General features: G+C 48.2%; 1 protein-coding gene across 2 annotated transcripts in view; it reads right to left on the reverse strand.

The window, feature by feature from the left end:
* The window catches only part of LOC147692286 (putative palmitoyltransferase ZDHHC24), a 186,258-nt gene extending 175,128 nt beyond the window's left edge, over positions 1-11,130 (reverse strand). The window contains exon 1 of one of the 2 annotated variants that reach the window (XM_086938545.1): positions 11,033-11,130. The gene's annotated coding sequence lies outside the window, so the exon portion shown is untranslated. Of the gene's footprint in view, positions 1-10,990 lie in introns of both variants that reach the window. The other variant, XM_086938544.1, reaches the window with a different exon arrangement.
* Positions 11,131-11,423: the final 293 nt, after the last annotated feature.

Consider the following 11,423-nt stretch of genomic DNA (forward strand, 5'->3'; position numbering starts at 1 on the left):
GTGTTCATCAGGATATATGCAGGTCTCTTGGTCAAGAGTACTGTGCAGTGTCCGTTTGGGTGACTGATCAACTTGCTTGGGATGTATGCGGTCTTGCTTAAAAGAAAGAGAAGACGTTAGCTGAATGATCTTTGATCAGCTCACTGTGATGGTAGATCCAGTAACTCATGGCCTCTGGGTAATCAGGATACAAGACTCCTTGGGCCTATTCCATTACTGGTATGCTCAGGACAGCCATATGCTGTGCGGACTTACAGCTAGATGCAGATTGTTTGGCAACCGCATGGAGGCTCCGAGTTGCGGGCACCTAGCAAGACGTGATGTGAGAGATTATTTCCCTCCTGGCCCAACTTGGTCATTGTGCTAGGTGGCGTGGTGTGAAGGGTAATCTTGCAGGCTGTTGCCTCGTTAGAACAAGGTTAAGGGAGAGTCTTGACAGCAAGAGGTAGAAAATCCAGAGGACTCGTAGGAATAGCCAACACTGGTGCCTGGCTTGACTCCAAGAGAAAAAAACATAAGGCGAGCCATTGTTGCCATTTAAATAATGAAATGGTCAATTACTTTAACAGCAATTCTCTCAGATTACTGCAGTGCATTGTATTTCTGCTGTGAGCAACACATTCAATTAAGGAAGTTTATAGATAAACTCTGGACAATTCAATAAATAACATCCACACAAGTAGCCACATAGAAATTCTGTGACCCATATAATTATAAAAGGTGTGAAATTGTGGTATTTTTGAAAACAAGATCACGGCTCATGTTTTTGCACAGTTCACAATCTGAACGTAATTTCTAACAGGTGCTCTCAGAGTTTGCATTCATTAAAAATGAGGCACACTGAAGCAAATTGACTCGTCTAGGATCACATAATTTAGTCAAAATCTAACTAAATGGTTTGGAGCACCGCAGATTTCCAAGTCACACAGATTGCATTTAAGCCACAGTACAATATTCCTTGCTTCCTTCAGTTTCACACATAAAAGAACAAAACAAGTGAACACTGATCTGGCTTCAATCCATCAATTATTTAGCTCACTCCGCCACCCCAGTTCAAATCAGTCTGACCCTGTGCCTCATGGGAACAGTCCCACCTGAACTGCCGAGCCATGTCTTCCCTGGACCAGAAACAACCATCCTGGGACCGGTATCAGCCAGGCTAGCTTGAATTCAGTGGCAAAGTGAGCAAGGGACCCACGTCTGGGCATACCCTGCCAACTGTTATTTCATTAGCAGAACGCTACGTCTTCTCTAATCAAATCTGTATTAAAAAGGGAAGAGGAGGCCAAGCAGTATCCAAGATTGGCTCCCAATGCCTCAGAAGTCCTACAGGACAAGGGCAGAACCAAATACTTAATGTGAGCCAGGCTCACTCAACAGTGGGATGCGGTATGTGTGTGCCCAAGGGCTGGTGATTCTCTGAGGCATAAGCGAGGGAAAGTGGAACAGGCTGTACGATGTGAAACATTACTCTAGAGGCCATGCCCAGCCCTCCCAAGTATCATGCATCAGGAGTGACACTACCGCATTTCAGAATGGTGATCCGAATCACTGCACTGAAATGCAAAGTCACACATTTGTAGAGCCTCCTGGGGTGTGAAGCGCTCAAAACGCTGGCTGCTAACCCACCACGTTTTACTCTGAACAAAGTGCAGAGTGGCAGCCATTGCTCTATGCTGTTCCCGACAGGTTTGGGGGCTGCCTGAGCTCGAGGAATGCTGCTACTATTTACAATGAACCAGACCTCATTAGGATTGGGCTCACCGCGCGGCCGCAGCATTACCATTTCACTGATCATGTGGGAGGAGTCGGCGAGTGCCCAGTGCGATAGGCGGTGGGTCCTGCTGCAGTTGCCTGCCCGCCGCAGTTGAATTAGAAGTTTACATCCTCAGCTGGCGGCAAACATTTAGGCTGCTGATTAAAACACGAACCGGAGTGGTTTGCAGTGCCCAGAAAAAGTTCCTGACTGTGCAGCAGCTATGTAGCTGAGCCGCGACCTCATGCCTGGCAGCCGGCGTTGCTCAATGTTGCGAGCGGGGTCCGAGTTGGGCTTCTGGAGACCGGCCAGCACTGCCTCTCGCCGGCCTTCGACGCAGGAAGTGCCCAACATAGCCCAGGTATCATGATTTTAAAGTTTTACAGTTGAATGTGCTAGCACGCAGAGCCCAAGTGGCACAATACACTCCTCTATAATTACGCACCTGACTGTTTCACATCCGATCATTATATGCACACCACGCATCTGCTTGCTTCAAATTCAGTTAATTATAGGTGAAGATTGCTGTTGTGGCCATGCTGCACAGATTAGGGTGACCAACTGGCATGGGTGCAAATTCAAGACGGTGAGTGTAAAAATTCAGGACAAAGGGTCAAAATTCAGGACAAAAATTCAGGATAGAAGGTCAAAATTCAGGACAAAAGTTACGTTTTACAGGCAAATCAGAAGAGGTCGCTCAATAGTATGCAAGTAAGTAAATAGACAACTACTTAAGTACAAGTCAAAAGAAGTTTATATTAGGTTGAGATAATTGTGCACTTCATGGTTTTTCAGTATGCGCTCAGCTTTCAATTAGTGTGCAAGTCTTTTTGCGTTAACAAAACCGCCCCCCACCACCACCTTTCCAGCCTCCCAGGGAAACGCCCGATGTCCGGTCCGGACAGTCCAGCCTTGCTCCCACCCTCCAATAGTGACCCTCCTCTTCACGTAGAACCTCTCTTATGTGTATTTAATTTATTTTATAGTGCTACTCATCCCAAGTAAGAAAAACAGGGTGTCGGCATGAGTTACATCACACACATATTATATACAAACAATGACTCATATAAATGTGAAAGTCAATCTATAGGAAATGTACTTAACGTGATGGGGGTTACAAAGTGTAATCATTCTTTCATCCATCATTCAGTCTTTCACCATTCACTCTGTCCTTCCGTCTGGGTGCCCATCCATATAAATATTCAACCATTTGCAAACCTATCCATCATCTATCCATCCATCCTTCCACTCCTCTATCCCTCCATCCATCAGTTCACCTTATCCATCCGTACACTCATCCATTTACTCTTTCACTCATCCATCCAGCCATCTACCCTTTCAACCATCCAGCCTTCCTTTCACTTACTCATTCATCCACCCAGTCACTCATCCTTCCACACATTCACCCTTTCACTATCTATCCCTCCATTCATCCTTTCACCTTATCCATCTGTGCATTCATCCATCCACTCTTCCACCCATCCATCCATTCACTCATCCATCCAGCCATCTACCCTTTCACCCATCCAGCTACCCTTTCACTTACTCATTCATCCACCCAGTCACTCATCCATCCACCCATTCACCCTTTCAGTCATCCATCCTCCCTTTCTCTCTCCATACCGCTTTCATTTAGCCATCCATCCTTCCATCAGCATGGGGCCCTGAAAGATCACAGGCCTGGGGCATACTACCTCCTCTGCCCTCCCATTGTGATAGCCCTTCACATTAGAACATCGTCCACAAGAGAGATCCCATGCACAGCTTCTCTTTCTTATCCATTGACAGGGAAACAGCTCTTCAGAAGCTCCCACCCTCCCTACACCTATCCTTTGCTCCCATATGTAGTGGCTCCTGTGAGAGGCGTGGTCTTTGCATACCCAGGTTCATCTATGGGAAGGCACAAGTCAGGGAGTGTGGGCTACTACAAATTTCGGAGGCGTGGTGGGGGGCTAATTCTATGTCAGGACAGGAGGCTCTGATTATGCTTTTCTCATTTCTTTAATGAAATGCTCAGCAGCCAATAAATGAACAAAAAACTACATCTCCCATGAACACCAGGGAGTAACCATAGAGTACAGCGTATAAAAGGTCCACACACTAGTCTGTCTTCCTCTTTCTTTGCTGCTCCGCAGCCAGTTAAGTGCATTATATTTACTCTCTTACTGTTTATTGACTTTGCGCATTGTTACTTGCTATTTGCTTTGTGCTTGCCTTTGCGCTTTGTGGTCGCGCGTCTGGGGCTTTGTCTCCGTTCACTCTTCGCGCGTGTTGTTTGCTGCCGGCGTGCAGTTTCCTTTGTTGTCGGAGCGTGTGCCTCACCTCCGTTTTCCTTGCACGAGCGCTTCCTAGCTGCTCGCGCGCTGTTAGTGGAGCGGGAGCAGGGGTTCCGTTTTGCTTTGGAGCGCGAGCGCTCTTGCGACGGTCTTCGAGGGCAGGCGACAGTCGCGCATGCGCGCTGTCCCATTTCCGGTTGTTGGTGTTTCCTCAGCTGGTTGAGTGACGGCGTATTGACGTTTTGCCCACGGCCTGTCACCGGAGTTAACCCCGTCAGACACCGAGGTCTTTTGAGGGCTTTGGTTGTTTATTTCTTGGCATAGGCTCTGCCTAGAGTGTTCTATTTGGTGCAGGCTTTGGCTCCCTCCACATTCTAATACTTTTTCGAGTCAGGTTTATTCCTGCTTCTTCAAAGCCTGCTTTGGGGTCTCAACACTCCCCCTTGACTTGTGTTTTTTGTCAACACTCCATATTGTTCAAGTCGTCTTGTGGGCACTTACCTCTACTTTGCTGTAGAATGGCTGATTATTATGATGACGCTGAAGACGACTATTATTATTATGCTGATGAGGAGGAAGGCTCCTTGGAACAGGATTTGGTTGAACAGTTGGACAAAGGTGTTCAACAGTCCGTTAACAAAGCACTTGTACGTGCTATTAATCCTTTGAAGCGTCATCTCAATCTCTATGCTCAGCAGCAGGGCTGGTTGCCTGCTGCCAAGAAAACGGCGAAGTCGCCTGTTAAGCCTCACAAAACTGACTTTCAGCGTCTGGCGAAAAGTTTAGCATCTGCGCCATCCTCAACTGCTTGTCTTCACGAGGCTGATTCGGACAATGTGTTATCCTCTGCATCTTCAGACCATGTTTCTCCTCCACCTAAAAAACGGGTCTGTAGGAGCATTTTGTAGACGCTCCTGAGCGTCCTCCGGTGCTCAATTTCGAGCCTGCAGACATCATTCATCCGAACTCTTCCTCATGGGTGCCTTCTCCGGCTGTAGCTGCCTACATTGAGGCACATATCCGTCAGCCTTTTGAGGCTTCGGTTCGTGCCCGATTGCGCTCAGAATGCCCGAGGCCTGATTTGTCTGCCCATTTGGCTGAGACCCCAGACGTTGACCCCATGATGGTCACGTATTTGAAAAAATATGCCAAGGACCCAAAGAAGGGCCTGGATAGATCTTGGCGGTCCTGTCAGGATAAGATGTTGGACCTGCTTGGGCCTCTCACTAAGATTTTGGACCTAGGTTTCAGAGCACAGGAAGCTTCTGCCCTTGTGAACCCAAAGGAGATGATCGAATGGGCGCAACGGGCGATTTGCCAATTGGGTAATGCGAATTGTGCAATGTCTGCGGAACGTCGCAGGTCCATCTTGTTAAAGCTTGACCCTAGACTCTCTGAATTAGCCACTTCTGAGTCGGGCCCTGAGGCGGACGGCCTCCTGTTTGGTCAGCCATTCCTTAAGGAACTCACGCGCTTTGTATCCACCTTCAGTGGCATCGACAAGGCGCAGGCCTCCTTGCGGCGAGCCATGCGTCCGGTTTTTGGAAAGGCCGGACGAGGTAGGGGACGCTCGTTCGGCCGTGGTTCTGCCAATCAGTCCCAGAGAGGCAATTCCTCTCAGCACAGAGGCTCCTACGACGCAGGTTATTCATCGAGAGCCAACTTTTATCCTTCCAGAAAAGGAAAAGGCCAGTACGGCAAAGGACGTTCCGGTGGTCATCAGGGACAATACCAGGATTCCCACTCTACAGGTGAACCTGATTCATGCATGCGATGTGATGTTGGGGGGTCGCATTCAGTTTTTCCTGCAGAATTGGCGCATGCTCTCCGGCGATGCTTGGGTGCTACAAACTGTTCAGGGGTTCAGAATAGAATTCTATCACCCGATGCATCAGACTTGTCCCCCTCCTTGTCTGCGTTTTTCTCTTCAGGATCAGGTTTGTCTCTCCGAGGAGATAGACTCTCTTCTCAAGAAGGGGGCGGTGATTCCAACCACCCGTCATCCAAAGGGGTTTGCCAGTTCTGTCTTTCTGGTCGAGAAAAAAGGGGGCGGTGCTCGCCTTGTTCTCAACCTGAAAGACTTCAACGGCGGAGTCGTCTATCGACATTTCAAGATGGAGGGAATCCATCTCTTGAGGGATCTCCTTCGAGAAGGGGATTGGATGGTCAGGCTGGACCTCAAAGATGCATATCTCTCGGTTCCGATTTACAAACCACATCGCCGTTTTCTCCAGTTTCTCTGGCAGGGAGTCTGGTACGAGTATCAGGTTCTCCCGTTCGGTCTTTCGTCGGCACCATGGTGCTTCACGAAGCTGTTGCGACCAGTTGTGGAACATCTTCGGTCTCTGGGTGTCAGGTTGATTATTTATCTGGACGATATTCTCCTTATGGCGGATTGTCCACTCAAACTTCTTCAACATCTGGAATTGTCCATCACTCTTTTACAGTCTCTGGGTTTTCTAATCAATGTTCAGAAATCGGTTTTGGTTCCAGCCCAGCGTATCGATTTCCTGGGCTTTCAGATCGACTCGGTAACTTGTCAACTTCTCTTGCCCAACCAAAAGATGCGTTATATCAAGAGAGAGTTGACATCTGTTATTTCCAGACCGACTGTGTCGTTGAGGTCGTTGGCACGTGTAGTCGGTCTGCTGGCGTCATCCATTCAGGCGATTTTTCCGGGTCCCCTGCATTACAGGGCAATGCAGCGCCTGAAAATTCTTCATCTCCGGAAAGGCCTCGGATATTCCGATCAGATTCCTCTTACGGAGGAGGTCCGGTGGGAGATGCAGTGGTGGTTGGACCACATGGAGGCCTGGAACGGCCGAGCCCTCTTCGGTGTGTCTCCGGATCTGGTGATAGAATCCGATGCCAGTCGGTGGGGCTGGGGAGCCCGTTGCGGCTCGGTCTCGACCGGCGGTCGTTGGTCCCCTCAGGAATTGACACTACATATCAACTGTCTGGAACTTCTAGCGGGTTCCTTTGCGATCAAATGTTTTTCCCCCCTGCAGACCAGTTGTGTCCTTCTCCGGATGGACAATATATCAGCAGTCCGCTATGTCAACAAACTAGGCGGGACCAGGTCCAGAATCCTGGCGGAGATCGCCAAAGATTTTTGGCACTTCTGTCTGCAGAAGAAGATCACTGTTATTGCGGAGTACCTTCCGGGATGCCACAATCAGATAGCGGACTGGCACTCCAGGCATCTCCGGGATTACAGCGATTGGAGGCTGCATCCTCGGGTCTTCCGTGCTCTCCATCGGCGTTGGGGTCCTTGCCAACTAGATCTCTTTGCCTCACGCCTCAATGCGCAACTTCCGCATTTTTACAGTTGGAGGCCGGACCCTCAGGCTCTGGCCACGGATGCCTTTCTCCAGCAGTGGCCATCGACCCTCTGCTATGCCTTCCCTCCATTTCTAATGATTCCCAGGGTATTGGCCTACTCCAAACTATTTCAGACGGATCTGATTCTGATTGCCCCTCTCTGGAGGGCTCAAGCGTGGTTTCCGGTCCTTCTAGAAATGTGTTCGGCTCCACCGTTTCTCCTTCCCCCATTGTGGAATCTCCTGTTGGACCCTCTCGGAGATCCTCATCCCCTGATCCTCTCAGGCTCCCTCCCCCTTCTCGCGTGGAGGATCTCGGGGATCGCTGGTCGCTCCCAGGCCTTTCAAGCGACGCTTCCAAGCTCCTTAGTGAAGCATGGGCTCCCAATACTCACAAACGGTATAAGGGGTCTTGGAAGCGTTGGTGTGATTGGTGTTCACAACAACAAGTTGATCCCGTTTCAGCAGATATCAGCATGATTGTTAATTTCTTGGCCTCCTTAGCCACCTCTGGTCTGGCTTATTCGACTATCAACGGTTTCCGGTCGGCTATCTCGGCGGGTCATGCCCACATAGATGGGAAACCCGCGGGTGAACATCCTTTTGTTTCCAGGTTACTTAAAGGAGTTCGTTTTGCAAAACCTCCCACTCCTAAGTATGTTACCTTGTGGGATGTTTCTGTTGTCCTCAGATTTTTGGAGGCCTGGCCTTCCAATGCTTCCTTATCTCGCAAGCAACTATCTGCAAAACTGACTATGTTGCTATGTTTGGTCTCATGTAAGCGCGTGTCGGACGTACACGCTTTGGATCTGGCGGGTCGCAGCTTCACTCCTGAAGGAGTTTCCTTTCGTCTCTCCAGACGTACCAAATCTAATACGCCTTCTATTTCTTATCCTTCTTTTCCTTCTCACCCCAACCTTTGTGTGGTTCAATGCCTGAAGGATTATGAGGTGAGTACCGCTTCTTTGCGCTCAGACATGCAGGGTCAGCTTCTGATTGCATTACAAAAGCCTTTTCGCCCTGTCTCTCCAGCTACCTTGGCGCGCTGGGTGCGGGGGCTTATATCTGAAGCTGGAATTGATGTTTCTGGGTTTGGCGCACACTCTGCACGTGGAGCGATGGCGTCCAAAGCTTATTCCATGGGTGTTACTCTGTTTGATATCATGAAGGCTGCAGATTGGTCATCTGCTTCTGTGTTTAAGACTTTTTATTTTAAGCCTATCGATAGTGTTGCTTCTGTGGTGGTGGATCAGCTTTAAAAAAGCATAATCAGAGCCTCCTGTCCTGACATACAATTAAAAATTTGCAAACATTTGTGACAAGAATTTTCAATTCTATTAAGGACTAGGAGGCGAGGATTATCCCACCCGTGTTTCATATATGTATGCTAATGTATTATGACTGTATATACGCAGTTACAAATATTTCATTCCTTGTTCTCCCTCCCTGACTTGTTGTTCAGTAATATTACTTTGGATATTATGGCTTCGTATCTTCTTTCCAGGTTCAGACCAGAAGTGATGATGTTTGTTCCTCGGCGGAATCAGTTGCTCCTCCTGGTTTCTGGACCCATGGTTCTTCGGCTGCCTTTTTCAAGATCCTCTGGATGACAGCGGCCTGTTTGGAATTGTTGTTCCTGTTGTATTTAGGGTTTTACTTTAACTTGGACATTTTCCCACAAAGAAAGAGGAAGACAGACTAGTGTGTGGACCTTTTATACGCTGTACTCTATGGTTACTCCCTGGTGTTCATGGGAGATGTAGTTTTTTGTTCATTTATTGGCTGCTGAGCATTTCATTAAAGAAATGAGAAAAGCATAATCCTCGCCTCCTAGTCCTTAATAGAATTGAAAATTCTTGTCACGAATGTTTGCAAATTTTTAATTCTTCCAGCAAGAGGCAGGGAGTGTGGAGATGAAGGGGCGGAAAAAACAACAAAGCCCCGTTAACACGTAATTGGTCTTTTTAAAAGCTGTGAAGTACTCAGGTGGGGCTATGTGTGAGCTTAGAGCAGTGCGAGGCGCCCCATCAGAGCTGAGGGTTCTGGCAGGGGAACAGTGATGTTCCCAAAGCCAATGCCCAAAATTACGGACAAAGGGCGTCAATAAAAGGGATTCTCACCGACAACGGAAGTGAGCTCCAAATTACGGACGGTCCGTGAAATTTACGGACGGTCCGTGAAATTTACGGACGGTTGGTCACCCTAGCACTGATGCGTTCTGCTGCTGTTTTGTGTTTTTGAACGTGACGATTTGGAGAAGGCAGAGGGAAGAGGCAGCCCGCGCTGTCGTGACCCTCACTGGCAGGGCCCGGTACCACAAGGCAGTGAAGCAAGGGAGCCCCACTGTACTCCGAAAGCAGAAACTCCGTACATACAGCCTGGCTCCAAAAAGGAAGGGAGGGCGGTTTAGGCCAATAAGGGGCTCGAGACAGCTCGCCAGCCCAACTGGGACATATTCGCCTGCATTGCTCAGTTTCCAGAGGGCAGGCTGTTGGCTTCTCAGGGAAACTTTGGGGCAGCCTGTACTGTAAACAAACCCAGGTTGAATAAGTCATCACTCACCTTCTTGCTGACGTGGTGCCAGCTTAGGCCTAATGGGCCACTCTCTCCTCACCCCGCCTGAGAGGAGTCTGGGGCAAAGGTCAGCAGGCCTCATTCAAGTGCTCCTAGTTGGAAAAGCCTTGTATTATAAGTAAAACTTGGATTTTCCAAGCGCCCGGACACATTTCTTTGTCAGAGAGAACAGTAAAACTAGAGCTTTTTACAGTAGCTGTCAACTTATATGACCCACGCATGTTTGCAAAACTGTATTTTTTCACGAGGATTAGCGGTAACTGCTTTTTACTAGGTTAGTGTCCTTCCATTTCTGTTGCTTTACAACAGTTTTAATATATTAGAGTTTCTTGTTCCTCAAAAGGATGTAATTTCTTATATTTAAATGTTTCCTCATCTTCATTGCTTGATTTTGTTTGCGAGAAAATGTCACACATAATTGTTGAAATGTCACTCATGATTACACTGAAATTATAAAAATGTCACACATGGGCAAACTGAAAACTTGGCAGCTATGCATGCCGGAGGTAGAGAGGTTAGTCGAAACTGGCGACACTAGTATTCATGCAATGGCAGGCATAATCCAGGAAGATGTAGCAGATAACAAAATGTGAGGTGCTTCCTTCCTTCTGGCCATTTTAACTCGTGAGACGGGCTGGTACAAGAAAATAAACGTACAAGACACACAGCAGTAGCAACTGGAAACACTTATACCCGAAAACTAAGGCAAACACTTTCTTTTAGAGACGCCGGGGCGCACACATTTGTACACAGCAGGCGCGCAACGCCCATCTTCACCCCCCCCCCCCCCCCCCCCCGGAAATTTGTCTCTAGTTGCGCCTCTGATATACAGTACAATATCTTCATTCTTTAAAAGACTATACCGCTCCCGCTAGATTATGCGGTCATGTCCCAAGTAGGAGTGTTTTCCACCCCGTCACAAAATCACTTTCATACACTAAATGTCCACACTTCCCCAACAGAGGATGTCCTTTCTTCGACAACAAGCGTATTAATAATATCCGAATGTATGCTCTTACTAGCAAGCACCCCAGCCCGGGAAGACCACCAACTATCTACTACTTACACACACGATCCGTAAATAAATCACCCTAATATCTTCGTACGTTCTTGGACTTGGGCTGCTAAAACATATCATCTGTTTGTAATTCAGGCACTTCCTGGTCAAACACCAACCAATCCGATGCCTGAACATATTCTGGGCGTCGTCTGAGAGTGGACGGCACTGCTAACGTGTAAATGACATAGGAGTAGAGCATTGGGTGTTCCGTAGCCAATCGTAGTGCGACCATAGAATTCCTAAGCGCTGACTGGCTGTAGAGTCCGGATGTGCATTTATCCTAAGAGTCCTCAGACAATCACTGGCTGCTGTCTAGTTTTGAAGAAGACAGGGCTTGGATGGTGGCTTATTATCTAAATAAGGAATGATTCGGAACACCGAGTTTCAAGCATGGCTGCTCAGGGTAGGCTTCAGTCTGCAGTTTTGGATGGGAGGGA

The sequence above is a fragment of the Lissotriton vulgaris genome, chromosome 9 (assembly GCF_964263255.1).
Source record: "Lissotriton vulgaris chromosome 9, aLisVul1.2, whole genome shotgun sequence".
Classification (NCBI taxonomy): Eukaryota; Metazoa; Chordata; class Amphibia; order Caudata; family Salamandridae; genus Lissotriton; species Lissotriton vulgaris.